At 34.7% G+C, this 8370-nt stretch overlaps 1 protein-coding gene across 2 annotated transcripts in view; it reads right to left on the reverse strand.

The window, feature by feature from the left end:
* Window positions 1–8370, reverse strand: part of LOC309645526 (uncharacterized protein C1orf185 homolog) — a 247587-nt gene that overhangs the window by 208650 nt on the left and 30567 nt on the right. The window lies entirely within an intron of this gene.

Below are 8370 nucleotides of genomic sequence, written 5' to 3' on the forward strand. Positions count from 1 at the left end.
TATTACATGAACTGCCCTCATGGAATTTATAGTTTATTTGGGGAGATAAGACAATTTTGTAAGACGTACGAATTAGTGAATGACTCAGAACAAAATATAAAAAATAAAGTGCCTCAAATTTAGAGACATGGAGTGTTCAAGAAGGTAAAATATTCCTAACATCACTCTTAAAATATTAAATTGTTATTACTATAGGAAGTGGGGTACTTTGTGTATTTGACACCAGAATTGGATCATTTTGCTAACATATTCCTCCTCTAGATGACAAAATTATTTTTAATGAAAATCAGAAAATAAAATGAATAATCATAATGGCCAGAAAAAAAAGGCAAACTGAAAATCTTCTTTCTTATTGAGATATAAATTGACATCTAACATTATATTAGTATCAGGTATATAACATGATTCAATATTTGTATATATTGTGAAATGATTAGCACAATAAGTCTCATTAACATCCATCACCACATATAGTTAAAAAGTTTTTTTTCTTGTGATGAGAACTTTTAAGATCTACTCTCTTAGCAACTTTCTAATATACAATACAGTATTAACTATATTCACCATGCTGTACCTTACGTCCCCATGACTTATTTATTTTATAACTGGAAGTTTAAAGTTACCTTTTGACCACTTTCACCTATTTTTCATACCCTCCATCCCCTGCTTATGGCAATCACCAATCTGTTCTCTGTATCTATGAGTTCATTTTTTTGTGGATTTGTTCGTTTGTTTAGATTCCACATATAAGTGAGACCATATGGTATTTGTCTTTCTCTGTCTGACTTATTTCAGTCAGCATAATGCCCTCAAGGTCTATATATGTTGTTGCAATTGGCAAGATTTCCTTTTTATGACTGAATAATATTCCATTGTGTATATATATCACATTTTCTTTATCCAGTCATCCATCAGTGGACACTAGGGTTGTTTCCATATCATAGCTATTGTAAATAATGCTGCAATACACATAGGGTGCATATAATCTTTTTAGATTAGTATTTTTGTTTCCTTCAGATAAATACCCACAAGTGGAATTGCTGAATCATATGGTAGTTCTATTTTTAATATTTTGAGGAACCTCCATACTGTTTTCCATAGTGGCTGCACCAGTTTACATTCCCAACAAAAGTGCACAGGATTCCCTTTTCTCCACATCCTCACCAGTACTTGTTATTTCTTGTCTTTTTGATAGTAGCCATTCTAACAGGAGTGAGGTGATATCTCACTGTGGTTTTGATTTGCATTTCCCTGATGATTAGAGATGTTGAGCACATTTTCATGTACCTGTTGGCCATCTGTATGTCTTCTTTGGAAAAATGTCTATTCAAATCCTCTGTCCATATTTTATTTGGATTGTTGATTTTTTGCTGTTGAGTTGTATGAGTTCTTTATATGTTTTGGATATTAACTCCTTATCAGATATACGATTTGCAAATATTTTCTCCCATTCCATAGGTTGCCTTTTCTTTTTGCCGATGGTTTCATTTGCTGTGTAGAAGCTTTTTTGTTTGATGTAGTCCCACTTGTTTATTTTTGCTTTTGTTGCCTTTGCTTTTGGTATCAGATCCAAAAAAATCATTGCCAAGACAGATGTCAAGGAGTTCACTGCCTATGTTTTCTTCTAGGAGTTTTATGGTTTCAGGTATTATGTTCAAGTCTTTAATTCATTTTTAGTTGATTTTTGTGTATGATATAAAGCAGTGGTCTAGTTTCATTCTTTTGCATGTGGCTGTCCAGTTTTCTCAACACCATTTATTGAAGAGACTGTCCTTTTCGCATTGTATATCCTTGGATCCATTTTTATAAATTAATTGACCATATATGCATGGATTGAAAATCTTCTTTTATTGAAAACAATATGTATGTATCTGTATGATTTCAATTATTTTAATATTTTGAGTTTTTTTCTTTTTTTTTTTTTAAGTGTGCCAACATATTTTCTAAGGTAGTATGTGTTTGTTCTGGGGCACTTGAAACTAATGTGCATTCAACTGCTGTTAGGTAGAGTGTACTACAAAAGTCTATTAGATGTTACTGTTTGATGGTGTTGCTGAATTCTTCTATACCAATGCTGATTTTCATTCTAGTTTTTCTATCAAGTATTTGTAAAATTGTTTATTTCTTTCTTCGATCAGTTTCTGCTTCAACTATTTTGTAGCTATGTTGTTTTGTGCCTACACATTTAGGATTGTTAGGTCTTCTAGCTGGATTAGCCCTTTTACCCTATATAATGTCCCCCTCTATCTTGGGGGATTGTCTTTGCTCTAAAGTCTTTTAACTGATTTTAATACAGCCACTCCTGCTTTCCTTTGATTAAATTTTGCATAATACTACTTTTTGTATCCTTTTACATTCACATTGCCTATATGATTATATTCAAAATGAGTTTCTTGTAGACGATCTATAGATGGGTCAGACTTTTTAATCCACTTTGGCAATCTCTGTCTTTTCATTGGTGTCATTAAAACAAATTATATTTAATGTCAAAAAAAAGTAAATATTATAGCACAGAAAAAGAAAAATAAAAGATTAATAATTTTTCATTTATTTTTTTAATTAATTAATTAATTAATTTACTTATTTATTTTTGGCTGCGTTGGGTCTTCATTGCTGCAGGCGGGCTTTCTCTAGTTGCGGTGAGCGGGGGCCACTCTTTGTTGTGGTGTGCAGGTTTCTCATTGCAGTGTCTTCTCTTGTTGCAGAGCACGGGCTCTAGGTGCACAGGCTTCAGTAGTTGTGGCACACAGGCTTAGTTGCTCCGTGGCATGTGGGATCTTCCTGGACCAGGGCTCAAACCCATGTCCCCTGCATTGGCAGGCAGATTCTTAACCACTGAGCCACCAGGGAAGTCCCTAATTAATTTAGTTTTAAAGGGGAAAGAAACTTATACTTACATAATGTTTTGTAATACATTTTGCAATAATAAATAACATTTTGTTTTTAAGCCTTAATGTCTGCATATTTGCCCATGACTTCATCAAAATTGATCTTCTTCACATACTCATATTCAGTAGAGAATGTATAAAGATTTGTCAATCTATTTTTACTCACTGATTGAAGAAATCTTTTTATTGACTTTAATTTAGAAAAGTTTCTTTCAAGTGAAGCAACATATCTACAACAAGTTAGGAAAAGGCTTAAACAAAAAGGATAAGCTTGGCAGAGATTTACAAAAATCCCATTTTACAATAAATTTTTGAAACTATACATCTTTGCTTCTTCAGGATTGATTTTAGCAGCTTTCAAATGTTTCTACATTTAAATTTGAAATAGTAAACACAAATAAAAACTCCATATAATGATGTAAAATGACAGAATTGAAGAAATCAATTTCCTTTCTTCACCTTTACAATCTCTGTCTTATTATTTATATCAAATTTACTGTCTAAATGCAGAAATATGTAGTAGCACAGGGATTGGAGACAAGAACAACATATGTAGTGAACTCAAGCAATTCTGAACCATTATGAACTTACTCTAAAAACAAATGTGTAGCTGAGTCCGAGTGTGTTTGAAGCTGATTCCAAGTTAACTTCCACGTAGAATACAATGTTTAAATGATTTTAAAATGTGCTAATTGGGGGGAGGGGTAGATTGGGAGTTTGGGATTGACGTGTACACACTGCTGTATTTAAAATAGATAACCAACAAGGACCTACTGTAAAAATAAATAAATAAATAGAAACAACAACAACAAAAAAAGAAGAATACAAAAAATGTGCTAATTGGAAGCTTATGTATATATTATTAAAACACAATTATTTAGAACTTAGACTAACAAAAGATTTGGGGGACAGGATATTTTATCATTGATATGGTTTAGAAGTGCTGATATATGATGATAATAAAAGGCAGATCTACCTTTAGTCAGTTTTTAGTTATTGTTTTTAATTCTCTACATTTAGTTCACCTCCTTATTGCCTTCATTCAGAGCAAACTACTCCCACTGTCACATCCTTGGTACACCACTAATTCTAGATAGGTTTTAAACTTTATCCTAAACTATATCCTTATTTCTGAGATTTAGACTTAAAAGACCAGTGTATTAGGCCAACTAGGAGTTTGCATGAATTGTTTTGCATGAAGTTTGGGGAAAGAAGTCATAAAAGCAGTGGGGTGAAAAGAGAAATTGGGAATACAACATGGAGTTTGTCTTAGAGAATGGGTCCAACTAATGGACTTAGGTTTGAAGCCCTTGGGTACTCTAACAAGATATGGAACAGGCTATTTTTAGAAAATACTCTGGGAGAATTTGGGTCACAATCAGCACTGCTTCGTTCCCAGGTTTATAAAGTGTGGAAGAGGAGCATTCTCTTCTCTTCTGCCCTAAATATTGCCCATTGAAACTCTAAGAAATCCAACAGTATTTTGGCAGCTAAAGGATTTTAACATATTGGTACTAGCAGCCTTGGGAGCATCAGGAAGCAGTGCCTTTGAAATAGACATCAAAATATTCAAGATGAGCCTCAGGACTAGTGTCAGTGAAGAGGCATCATTAAATAATTTCATGGGCAGTTGGAGGTCAGGAGATTTCACTGAAGGGAGTTTGGCAGGAGAGTATGACATGACAGGTGGTAGCAGAAGGACTATTCATGATCTTACATGAGATACTCTCAGACTTCCAGACATAACTGGGTGAGATTTTGGAGGTGAGAGATTAGAGATCCTATAATAATAAAAATAAAAAATAAAACAACAAAAAGCCATTTTGAGTACCTAGGTATATGCAAAATTTCTTTCTTTTCATGGGATCATTCCAATGCTACAAACATGCTCTAGTATTCCATCTTTAAAAACCCTCCCTTGACACTAAATTCACCTTCAGTCACAGCCTCATTTCTTTCCTCCCTTTCACAGCAAAATTCTCTAAGTTGTCAAACCTACTGTCCATTCTTCCTCGCCTCCCATTTATTCTTCTTCCCACTTCATTCCAGCTTCTGCCCTTATCGCTTCACTGAAACTACTCTTGTCAATGTTATCAACAACCTTAGTATTACCAACTGCAATGAATAGTTCTCTTTCCTCATTTTACTTGACCTCTCTGCAGTATTCAACACTTTTCTTCTTGAACTTTTTTTTTAATCTTTTGACATCACTGTATCCTGATTTTCCCCCCTACCTCTCTGGTTCCTCCTGCTCAGGCTTTTTTTTTTTTTTTTTTTTTTTTTTGCAGATTCTTCTTGTACTTGAGCACGAAGTGTTGGAGTGTTACTCAAGTCAATTTATTCAGTCCCAAAACTGTAAGGCTAAATTTCATATCCAGCTTTAACCTCTTTTCTGTGTTTAAGACACTCATATATAACCATTTATTTGATTTTTCCATTGTATATCTCAAATAAGCATCTCAAGCTGAACAGATCCAAAACTGAAATTCTGCTATTCCCTGCCTCTCCTTCCCCCAAAACCCTGTTCTTTCTTGGTTTTCCTCATAGTAGGCACTCAGTATAAATTAGTGGAATGAGTGAATGAATGAATGAATATTTACATTGCCTCATTTCATTCTGACAATTATTGTAGGTGCTATTTTCAGCCCCATCTTAAAAATGAGGAAGGCAAAGTAAGTAGCAAATATATTAGAGAGGCAAAGTAAATAATAAAGAATGTAAAGAATATAAAATTTCAGAGCCAAGCTTTTAATCTCAGTCTGCTTTTCTGTAAAGCTCAAATGCTTCCCCTCTATGCTATAAACGGCTTCTATCAAAACAAGGATGATTATCATAAATAAGATTGTATTTGTGACCATAAACTAGTGCAAACTGGAAGCATCAGCTACATTATTATTAATTACAATGATGATAACAGTGATTACACAGAGCACTTATTGGGCACCTTTCACATACCAAGCATCATGAGAGGCCTTTTCTTTTTTAGTAATAGACTTTATCATTTAGAACAGTTTTAGATTTACAGAAAAATTGAACAGATAGTATAGAGAGTTCCCATTTACCTCCTTATGCACAGTTTCCCCTATTATAAACATTTTATGTTATTAGTATGGTACATTGTTATAATTAATGAACCAATGGTTGTATTATTTTTAACTAAAGTCCACAGTTTATTCATATTTTCTTAGTTTTTACCTAATATCCTTATTCTGTTCCAGGATCCCACCCAGGATCCCAAGTTACTTGTCTTATCTCCTTAGGCTCCTCTTGGCTGTGACATTTTCTCAGACTTTCTTTGCTTTCTTTGAAAGCCTTGACAATGTTGAGGAGTACTGGTCAGGTATATTGTAAGGTTGTTCCCTTATTGGAATTTGTCTAATGGTTTTCTCATGATTAGATTAGTTATGGTTTATTTTGTTAATTTTTAGAAAAAAATTTGTTTCTTTACAGCAGTTTTAGATTCACAGAAAAACTGAGAGGAAAGGACAGAGATTTCTCACATACTCCTTGCCCCTTACACATGCATAGTCTCCCCCGTTGTCAACATCCCTCACCTGAGTGGTACATTTGTGGCAATTGATAAACCTACACCAACACGTCACAACCACCCAAAACCCATAGTTTACCTTATGGTTAACTCTTGATGTTGCACATTCTATGGGCTTGGACAAATATATAATAATATACATCCATCATTTTAGTGTCATACAGAGTATTTTCACTGTCCTAAAAATCCTCTGTGCTCTGTCTATTCATCTCTCCAAACACCCAACCCCCGGAAACCACTTATCTTTTTACTGTTTCCATAGTTTTGGCTTTTCCAGTATGTCACACAGTTGGAATCATACAATATGTAGCCTTTTCAGATCAGCTTCTTTCACTTAGTAACATGCATTTAAGATTCCTCCATGTCTTTTCATGGCTTGATAGCACATTCCTTTTTAGCAGTGAATAATATTCCCTTGTCTGGGTGTACCACACTTTATTTATCCATTCACCTAGTAAAGGATATCTTGGTTGCTTTCAAGTTTCGGCATTTATGAATAAAGGTGCTGTAAACATCCGTGTTCAGCTTTTTGTGTGAACATAAGTTTTCAACTTTTGGGGTAAATACCAAGCAATACAGTTGCTGGATCAAATAGTAAGAGTAGGACTTCCCTGGCTGTCCAGTGGTTAAGACTCCGCTGTTCCACTGCAGGGGGTGTGGGTTCGATCGCTGGTCAGGAAACTAAGACTCCCCATGCCCCGCGGGGCAGCTAAAAAGACAGAAAAAAAAAGTAGCGAAAAAAAAGAAAAAAAAAAAAACCCACATAGTAAGAGTATATTTAGTTTTGTAAGAAACTGCCAAACTTCCAAGGTGGTTGTACCATTTTGCATTCACACCAGCAATGAATGAGAGTCCCTGTTGATCCACATCCTTGCCAGAATTTGGTGTAGTCCGAGTTCTGGATTTTGGCCACTCTCATAGGTGTGTAATGGTATGAGCTACAGGGTTTTTGGAGGAAGATTACAAATGTAAAGTGCCATTTTTATTATATCATATCAAGGTTACATACCACCAACATGACTTATGACTGTTGATGTTGACTTTGCTCCCCTGACTGAAAGAGTGTTTGTCAGGCTTCTCCACTGTAAGACTCTTCTTTCTTCTCCCCTTTCCATATTGTATTCTTTGGAAGAAATTTTCTGTGTGCAGCCCACACTAAGGGAGTGGGAAGTTATCCCCCCTTCCTTTAAGTTGGAGTAGCTACATAATTTGTTTGGAATTCTTCTGCATGGGAGATTTATCTGTTCGCCCCCATTTATGAATTTATTCAGTCATTTATTTATATCAATATGGACTCATGAATATTTATATTATACTTTTGGTTATAATCAGATGCTGCTTTAATTTGAACAATGCTCAAATTGTTCCAGCTCTGGCCATTGGGAGTCCTTTCGGTTGGCTCCTGTGCCCCATTGACATGTCCCACTAATGTGTGTGTGTGTGTTTTGAACAATTCCTTACTTTCTGGTGCCACAAGATGATCCAGGCTATATTTACCCATCCGTATCTATATTAATCAAACATGCATTCTTACTGATGTCTTCAACTTGAATCCATTACCACATTCCTCATTCTAGTTAATAAGAGGAAATGTATATATATTTGATCTTATTTATTCCTGTGAGAATAGCAATTATTATCTCATTTTATAGTTGAGGAAACTGAGGTTCAGAGATGATACATTTTTTTTTCAAAGACACAGGGATTAAGAGGTGGAACTAGGACTTCTTCTGGAAGAAAAAGAACATTTAAGAGATGGAAATGAGAAGGTACTTGGTTTTTTAGTAGGCCATCCTGTGAAATGGTAAAGTGGATTAAGGCTCTGTTGGCATGGCCCTGAATTAAACATGGATTGTTTCAATGTTGTGTGTACCTCTTTGAGGAGCAAACTATTATATTGAAAATTTGTTATTAATTATACACCACTCCATAAAT

The sequence above is a fragment of the Balaenoptera physalus genome, assembly GCF_965194825.1.
Source record: "Balaenoptera physalus genome assembly, chromosome: 1".
NCBI lineage: Eukaryota > Metazoa > Chordata > Mammalia > Artiodactyla > Balaenopteridae > Balaenoptera > Balaenoptera physalus.